Genomic DNA, 18,734 nt, shown 5'->3' with positions numbered 1-18,734 from the left:
AAAAGGGGGGCCAATCCCAAACAAGCCAATCAGTCTTTGCATTCAAACATGCATCACATGCATCACCTCATACATAACGCATACATGACATTTATGCATATAGCACAAATCAAATCCAAGGTCGTAGACATCCAAGCCAACCCTCAGTTGAGTCATTATCTTCCTCTGAGCGAGTTCCTACCTTATCATCGGGCATTCCCCGTTGAGTTACATCTTTCAACCGTTTGTTGATAAGATGTTATCCTCAGCTTAGTCAAACAATGTTTCTCCAAACACTTACCTTGTTTCACGTTGAGCGTCCCTCAATGAGTCGTTTCCTGTAACCTTTTGTTGACAGAAACTACATCTCCCCAGAGAATATTTGTTCTGCAACCTTTTTTTGTTGATATCCCAAGCAGTCTTACCCGGTAATATTCCAATACTACCCCAACAAGTCGGGTTTATTGAACTTTGTCAGTAGCCACATTCTTCCAATATTTTTTCTCACTATCATCCTTTTGGTGAAAGTCCATTGAGGAATAATATTAATCATCACCCTGTTTACGATCACCATTATCCTTTTGGTAATGGTAAATCCTTGACATTTGTGATCTTACTGTCATCCTTTTGGTGTCGAAGATCCTTGGAGTTTTGGTCCAACCTTCATCCTTTTGGTGAATGACGACCTCTACAATTATTACAGCCTACCGTCATCCTTTTGGTGTCGGCGATCTTTGTGGTGATAAGGATCCTTGTCATTTTGGTTCAAACATCATCCTTTTGGTGATGACGCCCAGTTCAATCTAAATGTCATCCTTTTGGTGATAGAGACTATGGAGTTTGGTTTAAGCTATCATCCTTTTGGTGATGGTGACATTTGGAAAGTCCAATCCCACTGTCATCCTTTTGGTGTCAGCAATATTTGAAGTTATTATAACTTATTATCATCCTTTTAGTGGTAACCAGTCTCGAAGTTATGATCTCACCCTCATCCTTTTGGTGTTGGTGATTGTTGATTCCTTATCATCCTTTTGGTGATAACGAGTCATGTTGTGTTGTAGTGCCTTCATCCTTTTGGTGATGGTGACTATCGACTTATTATCATCCTTTTGGTGATAACAAGTTTTGTGGTTCGATCCTACCTTCATCCTTTTGGTGACGGTGATCCATAAAGGTTATCGACTTATTATCATCCTTTTGATGGTAACGAGTTTTATTGTTTAATCCTACCTTCATCCTTTTGGTGACGGTGACCATGTGAGTTATGGACTCATTATCATCCTTTTGGTGATAACGAGTTTTGTTTTGATCTTACCCTCATCCTTTTGGTGATGGCGATCATTAAGTTTGTTTCGGCTTATTATCATCCTTTTGGTGATAACAAGTGGTGAAGTTATGTCCTTATTATCATCCTTTTGGTGATTACAAGTTCGTTTTGTTTGATCTTATTGTCATCCTTTTGGTGTCAGAGATGTTTAAGATTGTTAACTTATTATCATCCTTTTGGTGGTAACAAGTTTCATTGTTCGATCTTACCTTCATCCTTTTGGTGATGGTGATCAATTGTGTTGTGTGCTTATTATCATCCTTTTCGTGATAACAAGTTTTTGTCTTGACCTTACCTTCATCCTTTTGGTGATGGTGATCAATTCCGTTGTGTGCTTATTATCATCCTTTTGGTGGTAACAAGTTTTGTCGTTTGACATTACCTTCATCCTTTTGGTGATGGTGATTCTTGACTTATTGTCATCCTGTTGGTGATAACAAGTTTTATTTTGATCTTACCTTCATCCTTTTGGTGATGGTGATTCTTGACTTATTGTCATTATTTTAGTGATAACAAGTTTTATTTTGATCTTACCTTCATCCTTTTGGTGATCGGGATCCTTTGAGTTGTGTGCTTATTATCATCCTTTTGGTGGTAACAAGTTTTGTCGTTTGACCTTACCTTCATCCTTTTGGTGATGGTGATTGTTGACTTATTATCATCCTTTTGGTGATAACAAGTTTGTCTTGATCTTACCTTCATCCTTTTGGTGATGGTGATCAATTGCGTTGTGTGACTTATTATCGTCCTTTTGGAGATAACAAGTTTTGTCTTTTAATTATACCTTCATCCTTTTGATGATGGTGATTGTTGACTTACTATCATCCTTTTGGTGGTAATAAGTTTTGTCTTGATCATACCTTCATCCTTTTGGTGATGGTGATTGTAACACCCTTCTAAAATACCCCAAGTATATAATTAAAATAACACATATCAATCAGAGTAAATATGCAATCAAGGGTGTCACACAACATTTCACACCATAATAACTGTCATGCTCTTTCATTAACTCAAAACATAAAACATTTGCTAAATACGCAGCGGATAGAGATCAAATCGATCATTCAAAACATGCAACATACTACATGTAAACTGGTTCAACAATCATCAACAACAATATTAAAAATGTTCCCTCCCGATGTTACATCTATCAGAGCATGACCCACTTAGGAGACTACACTAGACTCCAAGCATAAGCTTCCACTCAACTCGTTTGTTCGTTACCTGAAAAATAGTTGTAAGGGTGAGTTCCTCAATCGATACAATAAGCATTATAAATCATCATGTAATGCTAAGTAACTTCACACATTTCATCACCCTAATCGTAACATACATCCAGTAACGGCACATCAACTCAAACATCATACTTAATATCAACACAATTCCACTCCTCAATTAAATTAAATATCCATACAACAAGCCAACAAAATGCAACTCTAATGAGACTCGACTCGTCATGCATGTGGTACCATTCGGAGTAAAACTCCCAACTTAAAATCATTGCCATTTTATTGGGCATCAAGGCATAAGCCTTCAACTTTCAACTTAAAATTTGCCAATCCAGGCCAACGTGGTGTGAGCAAAGCTCCGACTTAATGCATATGAATGTACATGGCATACACGACTTTAAACTGTCGACAACATAATAATAATAGCAATACAACAATGTTTTCAACAACATCAACTTATAATCAACTTTGGCTCGCCAAGCCTACAACTCAGTATTTTCAACAACTTTCCGTACACGGAACAACTCAGCAACATACTTGTACCAACACTTCATAACATAACTCCAACAAAATTACTCATCACAATTAACTATAATAGGCCAATCACCAATTAGGTTCACAACATTAAAAATATCAAATTTTCAAATTTCCAACAGTGTTAACCGGTTAACGCCCTGGGTTAACCGGTTAACGCAGGACAAAACACACTTTCTGGCAAAACGCAACAGTGTTAACCGGTTAACGCCCTGGGTTAACCGGTTAACGCAGGCAAAACAACACATTTCCACAAAATATAACAGTGTTAACCGGTTAACGTCCTGGGTTAACCGGTTAACGCAGACAAAACAGCAGTTCCTGCGCTAACACAAGGCAGAATGTAGAGTTCTCCGCATTTTCCGCCGTTGGAGGACTTCCGGACCTCCGATTCAATTTCCGTAAAAAGCTATACGTTCGGGGGAACACGACTCACACAATTACGGACTCAATTACAGCTTTAATACAACTTATTCATCACAATATTTCAGCATTCAACATCCCAATTAGGGTCACTTCAACGGTTTATCACTACCCATGACATGTTAATCTATAATACCCAGTAAACGACGATAAACCCCCCTTACCTGAGATAATCCGGCAATCTCTAAGCTTCAAGCTTTTTCGTTCTTCAACCTTTGCTCTCTAGCTCTTCCTCTTTGCCCTTTCTCCACTCTCCACTTTTCAGCCGCTTCTCCGTTTCACGTGAAAACTCTTTACCAAAAATGAAAACCCTTTTCTCTTATTCCAACTTATATATTTTCCACTAATTATTATTCCAAATAATAATAATAATAATAATCCAATAATTCAATTTATTTAATTAAATTAATAAATATATTATTAACTTAATTTAAATAATTCTCTTATTTTATTCGGGGTGTTACAGTGATCAATTGCGTTGTGTGCTTATTATCATCCTTTTGGTGATGGTGATCATTGAAGTTATTTGACTTTATTATCATCCTTTTGGTGATAACAAGTTTTGTTGTTGGATCTTACCTTCATCCTTTTGGTGACGGTGATCTTTGAAGATGATGAGTCAACTATCATCCTTTTGGTGATAGCCTTGACATTATACTCTCGGTAATAGGAAACTTTATCCGAATAACCATCATCCTTTTGGTGACGGACATCATCCTTTTGGTGATGGAGATCTTTGGATTGTGTTAAACTTTCATCCTTTTGGTGATAACAAGTTTTTGTCTTGATCCTACCTTCATCCTTTTGGTTATGGTGATCAATTGCGTTGTGTTCTTATTATCATCCTTTTGGTGGTAACAAGTTTTGGTGTTCGATAATACCTTCATCCTTTTGGTGATGGTGATTGTCGACTTATTATCATCCTTTTGGTGGTAACGAGTTTGGTTGTTTAATCCTGCCTTCATCCTCTTGGTGACGGTGACCATTTAAGTTATAGACTCATTATCATCCTTTTGGTTATAACGGGTTTTTATTTTTGATCTTACCCTCATCCTTTTGGTGATGGCGATCATTGAGTTTGTTTCGACTTATTATCATCCTTTTGGTGATAACAAGTTTTGTTGTTTAACCTTACCTTCATCCTTTTGGTGACGGTGATCATTTAAATTGTTGTAACTTATTATCATCCTTTTGGTGATAACGAGTTATGTTGTTTGTAGTATCTTCATCCTTTTGGTGATGATGACTGCCGCCTTATTATCATCCTTTTGGTGATAACAAGGTTTTGTTTTGATATTACCTTCATCCTTTTGGTGATGGGGATCCTTTGAGTTGTGTGACTTATTATCATCCTTTTGGTGGTAACTGTAACACCCCGATAAAATATGATAATTATTTAATTTAAGTTAATAGTATATTTATTAATTTAATTAAATAATTGGATTATTATTGGAATATTATTTGGAATAATATAAATTGGAATAATAAAGTTGGAATATATATATAAAGAGAGTTCCATTTGGTAAAGAAGGGTTTTTTTCACGTGAAAAGGGAAAAGCGACAGAAAAGTGGAGAAAGGGCAAAAAGGAAGAGCAGGAGAAGAAGGTTGAAGAAGGAAGAGCTTGAAGCTAAAGGATTGCCGGATTAACTCAGGTAAGGGGGGTTTATCGTCGTTTAATGGGTATTATGAATTAACATGTAATGGGTAGTAATAAGCCGTTGAATTTACCCTAATTGGGATGATGAGTGCTGAAAAATTATGATGAATAAGTTATGTTAAAGTTGTAATTGAATCTATAATTGGATGAGTTGTGATTTTCCGAACGTGTAGCTTTTTACGGAATTGGAATCGGAGGTCCGGAAGTCCTCCAACGGCGGAAAATGCGGAAAATTCTGCATTCTGCTTCGTGTTAGCGCAGGAACAGCTTTCTGTCTTGCGTTAACCGGTTAACCCAGGGTGTTAACCGGTTAACACTGTTATGAATTGTGAAATATTGCTGTCTGTCTTGCGTTAACCGGTTAACCCAGGGTGTTAACCGGTTAACACTGTTAAAATGTGCCAGGAAGCGTGTTCTGTTTGCGTTAACCGGTTAACCCAGGGCGTTAACCGGTTAACACTGTTGGAAAAGTGAAAAACTGATATTTTAAATATTGTGAACAATTGATGATTGGCCTATATTGGTTTATGATATAGTAGGGATCGTTTCCCGTTGTTTTGAGCAGTGTAGGTATTAGTAGAGTGTGCTAATACTGTGATTGATTATGTGGCATGACATAATATGATTCTGTGATAATTGTATTGGTGATGTATGATGGTGTGCATAATGTTGTGAATATCTCTATTATGTATGCTTGTGAATGGACTGTTTATGGCTTAGAGTGTGAGCATAAGTCCATTGTGGATTGTTGATGGTTGCATGCTAGGTGATTTAGCGTGCATAGTATGGCCTTTATGGTGGTAGCTAATTCCCATGGTGAGGAATTAGTGATGAGTTATTGTGGATTGTTGTGGATGTTTGCATGCTAGGTGATTTAGCGTGCATAGCATAGCCCTTGGGGTGGTAGCTAATTCCCATGGTGAGGAATTAGTGATGTGAGTCACTAGGTCTCAAATGAGTGGGACTACTGAGCTTGGTAGCCGTATCTGGATTTGATCGGTGAGGTTGAACTATATGTTCACGAATAGTCGGTACCGCATGCATGGAGTCTCATTGCATAATGTATGTATGGCGCATAATATGAATGGATGTATTCCAATATTATACGTGTGATTTGTGTTTGTGTTGAATATAATTGTGATTATGAGTTGGTGTTGTCGTTACTGAATGTGTGATCTGATTAGGGTGATGAGATGTGTTAAATTACTTGGCATTACATGATATTTTATAATGCTTATTATATCGATTGAGGAACTCACCCTTACAACTATGTTTTCAGGTAACGCGCAGTGATTGAGTAGAAGCTAGTGATTGGAGTCTAGCGTAGTTCATTAGTGAGTCATGCTCTGGTAGATGTAACATCGGGACGGGATGTTTTATTTGTTTTCATTTGGTTGTTGAACAACTTTACATGTAATGTGTTACATGGCTTGTATGATTGATTTGATCTTTATCCGCTGCGTATTGTGAAATGTTTTATTTTGATAAATAAATGAGCATGACGAATTATTTTGATGAATGGTGTGAAGTGTCAAGTGTGACACCCTTAAATTGCATATCTACTCTGATTTATGTTTTGATGTTTTAATTTAAATTTGGGGTATTTTAGAAGGGTGTTACATTAGTGGTATCAGAGCATAGTCGGTCGAGTCGAGTCGTAATTATTCGGTTTCCCTGTACGTGATAGGTGTTGGGTAACCCTATCAGTACTTATTGTTTTAGCTTGTTGGGTTTTCAGAATAGAGATGGCTGGAAGAGGTAGAGATGATGTTGCGATTGCTGAGGCTCTGGGTATGCTAGCTGGAGTACTTGGAGGGAATCCGAATGTTGTGGGATTGGGAGCTGCTCGTCAACTGAGTGAGTTCCAGAAGAACAATCCTCCAATGTTCAAGGGAGCATACGATCCAGGTGGTGCTCAGAAGTGGTTGAAGGAGATCGAGAGGATCTTCCGAGTGACTGAGTGTGCCGATAACCAGAAGGTCAGGTTCGGTACGCATATGCTGTCAGAGGAAGCAGATGATTGGTGGGTTGCTGCCCGCACTGAGTTGGAAGCTGCTGGGAGTGCTGAGATCACTTGGGCGGTGTTCAGAGAGAGATTCCTGAGGAAGTACTTTCCAGAGGATGTCAGAGGAAAGAAAGAGATAGAGTTCTTAGAATTGAAGCAGGGCAATCGGTCTGTTACTGAGTATGCTGCTAAGTTCACAGAGCTGTCGAAGTATTACACTCCCTATGATGAGGCTACTGGAGAATTTTCAAAATGTGTGAAGTTTGAGAACGGGTTACGTCCCGAGATCAAGCAGGCCATTGGGTATCAGCGGATTAGAGTGTTTTCTGATTTGGTTGACTGTTGCAGGATTTTTGAACAGGATACCAAGGCTAGAGCAGAGAGCTATCAGTAAAGGGTTGATAGGAAAGGCAAGAATCAGAATGATCGTGGGAAACCGTATGCAGCTGACAAAGGTTTCCAGAGACAGAGTGGGATGAAGAGACCTAGTGGGGGAGACTCCAGTGCCCCTGCTAAGTGTTACAGATGTGGTCAGGCTGGACATCGTTTCCATGAGTGTACCAGTACTGAGAAGAAGTGTTTCAAGTGTGGTAAAGGTGGTCACTTGGCCGCAGAGTGCCGGTTGAAGACTATGACTTGTTTCAACTGTGGAGAGGTGGGTCATATCAGTCCGCAGTGTCCTAAGCCGAAGAAAGAGAACCAGTCGGGAGGCAAGGTCTTTGCTCTATCGGGTTCTGAGACTTCTGCAGATGATCGTTTGATCCGAGGTACGTGTTATATTAATGGCTTTCCTCTTGTAGCTATTATTGACACAGGTGCGACTCATTCCTTTATATCTTTGGATTGTGCTGTGAAACTTAAATTAGAGATATCTGAGATGCATGGGAGTATGGTGATTGATACTCCTGCGAAGGGTTCAGTGACTACTACTTCAGTTTGTTTAAATTGCCCTTTGAGTATTTTTGGTAGAGACTTTGGGATGGACCTCGTGTGTCTTCCACTAGTGCAGATTGATGTTATCCTGGGTATGAACTGGTTGGTGTTTAACCGAGTTTATATCAACTATTTTGATAAGACTGTAATCTTCCCCGAGATTGAGGAAGGAAAGAGTTTGTTTCTATCAGCAAGGCAGGTGAATGAGGCAGTAGCAGATGGGGCAGAGTTGTTTATGCTGTTAGCGACTTTGGAGGCTAAAGATAAACTGGTGATTTGCGATCTAGCCGTGGTGTGTGATTTTCCTGACGTGTTTCCTGAAGAAGTGCATGAATTACCGCCAGAGCGTGAAGTTGAGTTCTCGATTGATTTGGTACCTGGTACTAGGCCGATATCGATGGCTCCGTACCGTATGTCTGCTGTTGAGTTAACTGAATTGAAAAGTCAGTTGGAAGATCTGTTGGATAAGGAATTTATTCGTCCGAGTGTGTCACCGTGGGGTGCACCAGTGTTATTGGTTAAGAAGAAAGAAGGTACTATGAGGTTGGGTGTGGACTACAGGCAACTGAATAAAGTGACGATCAAGAATCGGTATCCTTTGCCGAGGATTGATGATTTGATGGATCAGTTGGTTGGTGCGAGTGTGTTCAGCAAAATAGATTTGAGATCGGGGTATCATCAGATACGTGTGAAAACTGAGGATATTCAGAAGACTGCTTTTAGAACAAGGTATGGACATTATGAGTATTCTGTAATGCCTTTTGGTGTGACTAATGCGCCTGGAGTATTTATGGAGTATATGAATAGGATTTTCCATCCGTACCTAGACAAGTTTGTTGTGGTGTTTATTGACGATATTTTGGTGTATTCGAAATCTGAAGAAGAGCATGCTGAACATTTGAGAGTGGTTTTAGGGATTCTACGAGAAAAGAAGTTATTTGCGAAACTGTCTAAGTGTGAATTTTGGTTAGAAGAGGTTAGTTTTCTTGGTCATGTGATTTCAAGAGGTGGTGTTGCTGTTGATCCTTCTAAGATAGAAGCGGTATCTAAGTGGGAAGCTCCGAAGTCAGTTTCTGAGATAAGGAGTTTTCTTAGACTTGCAGGTTATTATAGGAAATTCATTGAGGGATTTTCTAAGTTGGCGTTACCGTTGACGATGTTGACTAGAAAGGGGCAAGCGTTTGTTTGGGACTCAAAATGTGAAGAAGGTTTCCAAGAGTTAAAGAGAAGGTTAACTACTGCTCCTATTCTGATATTACCAAGTCCGTCGGAACCATTTGAGGTTTACTGTGATGCTTCATTGTTGGGTTTGGGTGGTGTTTTGATGCAGAATAAGCAGGTTGTAGCTTATGCTTCGAGACAACTAAAGGTTCATGAGAGGAACTATCCGACACACGATTTAGAGTTGGCAGCTGTGGTATTTGTTCTGAAGTTATGGAGGCATTACTTGTACGGGTCAACATTTGAGGTTTTCAGTGACCATAAAAGTTTAAAGTATTTGTTTGATCAGAAAGAGCTGAATATGAGACAGAGGAGATGGTTAGAGTTTCTGAAGGATTATGATTTTGGTTTGAATTACCATCCGGGTAAAGCAAACGTAGTGGCTGATGCATTGAGTCGGAAATCATTGCATATGTCTATGTTAATGGTTAAGGAATTGGATTTAATTGAGCAGTTTAGAGACTTGAGTTTGGTGTGTGAGAGTACTCACAATAGTGTTAAATTGGGAATGTTGAAGTTAACGAGTGGTATTCTGGATGAGATTAGAGAGGGTCAGAAATCCGATGTGCTTTTGGTTGATAAGTTGACTCTAGTGAATCAAGGTCAAGGTGGTGAATTTAGAGTTGATGAGAATGGTGTTTTGAAATTTGGTAATCGGGTGTGTATTCCGGATGTTACCGAACTTAAGAAGAGTATTCTTGAGGAAGGACATCGTAGTGGCCTGAGTATTCATCCTGGGGCTACGAAGATGTATCATGATTTGAAAAAGTTATTTTGGTGGCCGGGAATGAAAAGAGAAATTGCGAGTTTTGTTTATTCCTGTTTGACTTGTCAGAAGTCAAAGATTGAGCATCAGAAGCCGTCTGGGCTAATGCAACCGTTGGCTATTCCAGAGTGGAAGTGGGATAGTATCAGTATGGATTTTGTTTCTGGGTTACCGAAGACAATTAAGAATTTTGAAGCTATTTGGGTGATTGTTGACAGATTGACAAAATCGGCTCATTTCATTCCGATCAGAATGGATTATCCGTTAGAGAGATTAGCTGAGTTGTATATTGAGAAAATTGTAAGTTTGCATGGTATTCCGCTGAGTATTGTTTCGGACAGAGATCCTAGATTTACATCGAAGTTCTGGGAAGGTTTGCAGAGGGCTTTGGGAACTAAGCTGAGGTTGAGTTCTGCATATCATCTGCAGACTGATGGTCAGACTGAGAGGACGATTCAGTCACTAGAGGATCTTTTGAGGGCTTGTGTTTTGGAAAAGGGAAGTGCTTGGGATTGTTATTTACCTTTGATTGAGTTTACCTACAACAATAGTTTTCATTCGAGCATTGGTATGGCACCATTTGAAGCTTTGTATGGTAGGAGATGTCGGACACCTTTATGTTGGTATGAGTCCGGTGAGAGTGCTGTGGTTGGACCGGAGATTGTTCAACAAACTACGGAAAAGATTAAGATGATTCAGGAGAAGATGAGGATTGCTCAGAGTCGTCAGAAGAGTTATCACGACAAGAGGAGGAAGTCACTTGAGTTCCAAGAAGGAGATCATGTGTTTCTTCGTGTTACTCCGATAACTGGGGTTGGTCGAGCTTTGAAGTCGAAGAAGTTGACACCTCGATTTATTGGTCCTTATCAGATTTTGGAGAGGATAGGGGAGGTAGCCTATCGTATCGCTTTACCGCCGTCACTTGCGAATTTGCATGAGGTTTTTCATGTGTCTCGGTTGAGGAGGTACATTCCTGATCCGTCGCATGTGGTCCAAGTAGATGATGTACAGGTGAGAGATAACCTGACTGTTGAAACATCACCTATGAGGATAGAGGATCGAGAGTTGAAGCAGTTGCGGGGTAAAGAGATTGCTTTGGTAAAGGTAGCTTGGGGAGGACCAGCAGGTGGCAATGTGACTTGGGAACTCGAGAGTCAGATGAAGGAGTCTTATCCGGAGTTATTCGCTTGAGGTATGTTTTCGAGGACGAAAACTCTTTTAGTGGGGGAGAGTAGTAACACCCCGATAAAATATGATAATTATTTAATTTAAGTTAATAGTATATTTATTAATTTAATTAAATAATTGGATTATTATTGGAATATTATTTGGAATAATATAAATTGGAATAATAAAGTTGGAATATATATATAAAGAGAGTTCCATTTGGTAAAGAAGGGTTTTTTTCACGTGAAAAGGGAAAAGCGACAGAAAAGTGGAGAAAGGGCAAAAAGGAAGAGCAGGAGAAGAAGGTTGAAGAAGGAAGAGCTTGAAGCTAAAGGATTGCCGGATTAACTCAGGTAAGGGGGGTTTATCGTCGTTTAATGGGTATTATGGATTAACATGTAATGGGTAGTAATAAGCCGTTGAATTTACCCTAATTGGGATGATGAGTGCTGAAAAATTGTGATGAATAAGTTATGTTAAAGTTGTAATTGAATCTATAATTGGATGAGTTGTGATTTTCCGAACGTGTAGCTTTTTACGGAATTGGAATCGGAGGTCCGGAAGTCCTCCAACGGCGGAAAATGCGGAAAATTCTGCATTCTGCTTCGTGTTAGCGCAGGAACAGCTTTCTGTCTTGCGTTAACCGGTTAACCCAGGGTGTTAACCGGTTAACACTGTTATGAATTGTGAAATATTGCTGTCTGTCTTGCGTTAACCGGTTAACCCAGGGTGTTAACCGGTTAACACTGTTAAAATGTGCCAGGAAGCGTGTTCTGTTTGCGTTAACCGGTTAACCCAGGGCGTTAACCGGTTAACACTGTTGGAAAAGTGAAAAACTGATATTTTAAATATTGTGAACAATTGATGATTGGCCTATATTGGTGTATGATATAGTAGGGATCGTTTCCCGTTGTTTTGAGCAGTGTAGGTATTAATAGAGTGTGCTAATACTGTGATTGATTATGTGGCATGACATAATATGATTCTGTGATAATTGTATTGGTGATGTATGATGGTGTGCATAATGTTGTGAATATCTCTATTATGTATGCTATTGTGAATGGACCGTTTATGGCTTAGAGTGTGAGCATAAGTCCATTGTGGATTGTTGATGGTTGCATGCTAGGTGATTTAGCGTGCATAGTATGGCCTTTATGGTGGTAGCTAATTCCCATGGTGAGGAATTAGTGATGAGTTATTGTGGATTGTTGTGGATGTTTGCATGCTAGGTGATTTAGCGTGCATAGCATAGCCCTTGGGGTGGTAGCTAATTCCCATGGTGAGGAATTAGTGATGTGAGTCACTAGGTCTCAAATGAGTGGGACTAGTGAGCTTGGTAGCCGTATCTGGATTTGATCGGTGAGGTTGAACTATATGTTCACGAATAGTCGGTACCGCATGCATGGAGTCTCATTGCATAATGTATGTATGGCGCATAATATGAATGGATGTATTCCAATATTATACGTGTGATTTGTGATTGTGTTGAATATAATTGTGATTATAAGTTGGTGTTGCCGTTACTGAATGTGTGATCTGATTAGGGTGATGAGATGTGTTAAATTACTTGGCATTACATGATATTTTATAATGCTTATTATATCGATTGAGGAACTCACCCTTACAACTATGTTTTCAGGTAACGAGCAGTGATTGAGTAGAAGCTAGTGATTGGAGTCTAGCGTAGTTCATTAGTGAGTCATGCTCTAGTAGATGTAACATCGGGACGGGATGTTTTATTTGTTTTCATTTGGTTGTTGAACAACTTTACATGTAATGTGTTACATGGCTTGTATGATTGATTTGATCTTTATCCGCTGCGTATTGTGCAATGTTTTATTTTGATAAATAAATGAGCATGACGAATTATTTTGATGAATGGTGTGAAGTGTCAAGTGTGACACCCTTAAATTGCATATCTACTCTGATTTATGTTTTGATGTTTTAATTTAAATTTGGGGTATTTTAGAAGGGTGTTACAGTAACAAGTTTTGTTTTTAATTATACCTTCATCCTTTTGGTGATGGTGATTGTTTTAACTTATTATCATCCTTTTGGTGGTAACAAGTTTTATCTTGTATCTTACCTTCATCCTTTTGGTGACGGTGATCTTTGAAGTTGATGAGTCAAATATCATCCCTTTGGTGATAGCCTTGATACTATACTCTCGTTAATGGGAAACTTTATCAGAATAACCATCATCCTTTTGGTGACGGACATCATCCTTTTGGTAATGGAAATATTTGGGTTGTGTCTAGCTTTCATCCCTTTGGTGATAGCGAGACTTATTATTGATCTTACCATCATCCTTTTGGTGATGGCGATCTTTGTGGTAGCCACTATAACCATCATCCTTTTGGTGATGACTACCTTTGAAGCTCGGCTTATCCATCATCCTTTTGGTGATGACGATCCTGGAAATCATGGCGAACTATTATCATCCTTTTGATGGTAGCAATTAATTCCACTGTCATCCTTTCGATGCCAGAAAACCTGTTCAGTTTTTAGTCCCACCTTTGTCTTTACATCAATGACAACCTTTGCAAGACCTGAATGTCGACTCGAGGGTTGCGTTGATTTAGCATTCTACCCCTATCACCTTGGTGCTGTTAGAATCTATTGCATTTTCTTTCTGCATATATCCATTGCATTTCAAAGGACAAAATTTGGGTCTTTTCGTATTTAATTACCTTCCACCACGAATGAAGGAAGACTGTTGTCATTCCTACCTTCCAGTTCAAGTTAATTAAATAGGGGCAGCTGTCATACCCCAATTTTGTCCGGGCATATATAAATTTTCATAGAATTAATTTCATTTTTTATTTTTGCATCATATGCATAAAAAATCATACATTCCAAGTTCATACCAAATTCCTTCATTTACAAAGATCTCATGCAATTAGCTATTAGGTTACATTCCATTGTTCATTACATGAAAAGCTATAAAATTCGGAAATCATAATGAGGTGTTGACTTTTGTCAACCGTGGACCTTTTGGTCAACCGGTCAACCCTTTAGCTAAAAAAAACATTTTAGTCATTTTCATGTTCCTTTTCAAATCTTTTTAAACCATAAGCATTCATTGTTTTTTTGAAGCTTGATCATTACAATATTAATCCAATATTTCTTACACTTCCATACACAAGGTAATACAAACCATGTTCATTTCAAAAGCCAAAACTGTATTACATAAATTATTATAACCAAAACACATAAACCTTGTCCATTCTCATTACAACCAAAAACCAACTCACATGCTGACATACACAATACAATGACCAAAGTACATGACCTAAGCATCAGTACAACATATACAAAACCATGCCTTAAATTCACAACAGGCCTATGCAATCCGATTGGCAAAGGAAAGGCAACTGCTTCAGGAAGCCAACCTGTTGAGAAAGGTAATCAAAACACACAAATGATGCAGGGGCAAGCTTTATGTTTTGGATCTGGTTTAGATCCAAGCGAACCACCCAAGCCACCGGTTTCCCCGTATATTTCAGGTCATATAACTACACCAACACAGCCTGCTGCCGTTGCTCCCAACCATCACCAACTGCAGGTGCATTTTGAGTTATTAAGTGCATCTTAACCTGATTCACTTAAAATTGATCAAGGTCCTGGAAATAATGTTTCTCAAGTCAGTACAAGCACCTCAATATCTCAAGGATCTATGGATTTAATTAGTGTGTTAGCAGTTGCTCATACCGCATCTTCTGAGTGGAAATCATCAGAACCACCATTTGGTTCCCCCATGCCCAATCCAGCTAGTCAAGTGAGCACTGTGGAGGGCACGTCTGTTGGAAATTCAGCTGCAATTGAGTTGGATTATTAATCAAGGGCAGGGCCCACGACAGTCGTCGGCTAAATTGCTTTCTACTACAGCATAATCTCGAAATGCAAAACATAAAATTAAAACATGAACATGCCATCTAAACAATGTTCAGGGTAAATGCAACCAAAACCTGCAGCAGGTTACCAACACGGATTGAATACACCGGTAACATCATCCTACAAAACAATCAAATACATGGTTAACTCTGTAGGCGATGATACCTGCAGCATTTGTCAATCTTCTTGGAGGGTTGCCGCCAGATAGTACCACAGGCTTACCAATAGGAATGAGATAATCAGTACTCTGCAACACATCAGTGGTCACAGCAAAACCTGCGGTAAGTCGTATACCAGATCAAACTCAAAAGTACCAAGCAACAACACAAATTCATGCTACAAAGGTACATGGATTCCGAAAGTACAGGAATGTTTAGGTTGTGCAGTTTTTAAATTGATACCTCTGACTCATCTAAATAGCAGACGAAATTGCTTCAACCTAATGGGGGCCTTGCCTGCAAGTTATCTGAAGAACATGAATGCATAATGAGCTAATAAGTTCACTCTTCTCAAATACCACTTTCAAAAATAAACTTAAGCTTGCAAGAGGAGATCCATTCAGTACTGTTGAACCTGCAAACTAATTTCACAAGTGCAACCTGCAAAATCAAGTGTGTGAGTAAAGGTTACATCATAGTAATTCATACACACAAACATGTACAATCCTGCAGCATGAACAATTGACTTGATGAGAGCCAAGAGATCAAGCCAAAGTCAATAAAAACAAACATCGGCAATGCATATAGAAAGTTGGATTTTCAACCAAAATCAAGAAGCTAACAAGTAAAGATTCACAGGGGAAATTCAACCGAAATTCTTCTCAAAAACAAATCCAAGCCTCGGAAAGCGGACGAATGCTAACGTCCACCATCGTTTTCACCCTTCTTAGATGCTCACACTCTAATCTCAATTCAAAACGTAAGTCGCTTCACAACCAAGGCAGAGAATAAGGACTTGTCATGCCGCTAATGAGATCCTACATTCAATAAACAACAAGCATAACATGACAACAAGCAGTGAGATTTTCTCCTATGGGACCACATGTTCTAGAAGGATTTGAGATTACACTACAGAGAGAGAGATTCTTACCTGTCATGTATCTGGTCCCCACCAAATCTGGGAATGATCCGATTCTAACCAACTGATTATGCAATCCGAGCCAGCTCATACTCAGAGGGACCACAGACTTCGCCTATAAAAGGATGCGTCGAATCATTGGGAAGGAAAAAGAAGAAATATACTGTTACCCTGCCGAAATCCCACTTCAACCATACCCCGTCTGTCCAAACCCTCCGATCTACTTCTCACACACAGAACCATCACCATCTCCTTTTTCTTCTTCAATCGACCATCAACCATTCACCACCGCTAACGAAACAACCCCTCATAAACATTCCGCCGTCAAACCCTCGCCACCATCACCTTCGAACCACGCGACCCTTTTTCTCTCCGATCTACCACCACGAAACCCTCACCGAAAATCTCCTTCCAAAACCCACTCCAAATGACCGGCCACTGAACCGGATACATTTGCTAGCTCCCTCCGTTCGTCAACCATCTCCGTTACACAACCGCACCTCACCTCTCAAACCCTCAACGACCGTCTCCTCCAGCTTCAACCGTCACCATTAAACCTCGCTGTTCTTTACCGCCATCACTTCGCTTCACCGCCGTTGGATCCACACAAAAACCTAACAACTTCCGCAAAAAAAAACCAATCACCCACTTCCTTCCACCCCCAACAGCTACAACCGCCAGCAAACCCGACTCGTTGTAATGCTTGAATAAGTTTTTTGGTACATAACCTCCCCATATCTAAACCGAATCATCCCTGTCAATAAATGTTGCAACTCAACCATCACCAGTAGCTATACAGTACAAATTTTCAAACTTCATCATCACCATCTTTGCGCTGAGTTCCGTGGCCGACGATGCATCATCATGAAGGTGGAGACGATCATGACATGGACGATGCAGGGGAAGTTAACATAAGTGTGAAAGTTGCGAACAACGTGATTTAGAAGTGGGTTTTGAAGCGATCCATTGAGTGATTTGTTCTGCTGGGGATGTGTATGTACTGAAGCGATGGATTAGGTGATCCAGCTCTAAAAACTCCTTGCCTCTTTTGATTGGTTAAGAAAATCTTGTGCTAAACTTGTTTTTTTTTATTTTCTTCTTTATGCATTTGTTAATAGGGATTAATTACATGATTAGTATAGTTAAGTGAGTTTTGGTAATTGGATTGTGTTTTGGGCCTGACCCAATTAATGGTTTGGGTACCATCACCCTCCTGTGCTTTGCTTGCACCCCTCCTGCTATTGGTTTATCACTAATTTTTATTTCATCTCCTTATTTAATTGGACTTATTTTTGACTCGCGGATTCGACAATTTCATGTCAATATACCGCTCAATTTTCAATACAGTAATATAATAATTGCTACATTAGGATTTTTGCGAATGATATTAGGTATGTTGTCATCTCGTGAAAATTGGTTTGAGGACATTGTGGTTCACTTACTTCGATCATTTTTTTAATTAAATTAATTGATTAATCAAGATTTGTTTAAATTAGTTAATCCTAATAATTAATTTTAACCATCTCGAATATTTGGTTTAAATCAAATATATTTGATAATTATTTCTGACTATTTTAGATAAGTGATTCAATCGAATTTTAATTATCACTTCACATCATTTCGTTCCATTTTGTCATCAATACAAAACCATGATTCAAACCACAAATAAATCATCCAATTCTCGATTTAACATCGAGCCTATTTTTTTAAACACCCTTGTAAGTCGATTGCTCTTAGCATCGCCATCAACCTCACATAGCTTACTCTTGGGCTTTCTTACAATGAGACCTATTCGGTTATTGATTAATCGAGTAGATGAACAATACACTAAATAAAATTCATTTTATTAAATCAACACGAATTCAAACATTTTTCCAAACCATTCAATTTCAAAAGGATTTTCTCTCTTAACATAAATTTTGGGATGAAAAAGATATAGGAGGCGTTCGCCTCACTATTTCTCAATTACTCGAATAATTGGCGTACGCCATATTGCGCGAGTTCTTGTCACCCGATTAAATCTTAAATCACACAATTTCAAATCACTTTTCCAAATCAAATATAAATTCCAAATTCAAATTATCCAAACCATAACACTTCAAATCATACTATTTCAAATCATTTCTATAAATTCCAAATCCTTTAATTCCATATTTCAGATGATAAGAGGATAGGAGGCGTACGCCTCACTATCTTTTGATCATTCAAATAATTGGCGTACGCCACATTGCTCGAATCTTTCGTCATCAAATTAAAACCACAATCGAATAAACTCAAATCACCTTTAATACCAAACACTGTTTCAAAATAAACTATATAACTTAAACTTCAATAGATAATGGGAGGCGTATGCCTCATCATTCCTTGATTATTTGAATAATTGGCATACGCCACATTGCTCAAATCATCGACTCTTCAAAACCTACCAATTCAAAATTCAAACTATTTTCGCAAATCACATACAAACATCTAACATATCTTTTACAATTTAAACCTCGGATGACAAAAGATGGGAGGCGTT

The sequence above is a fragment of the Lathyrus oleraceus genome, chromosome 1 (genome assembly GCF_024323335.1).
Source record: "Lathyrus oleraceus cultivar Zhongwan6 chromosome 1, CAAS_Psat_ZW6_1.0, whole genome shotgun sequence".
Lineage (NCBI taxonomy): Eukaryota > Viridiplantae > Streptophyta > Magnoliopsida > Fabales > Fabaceae > Lathyrus > Lathyrus oleraceus.
The sequence above is the reverse complement of the archived record's forward strand: the minus strand, read 5'-3'. Positions refer to the sequence as shown.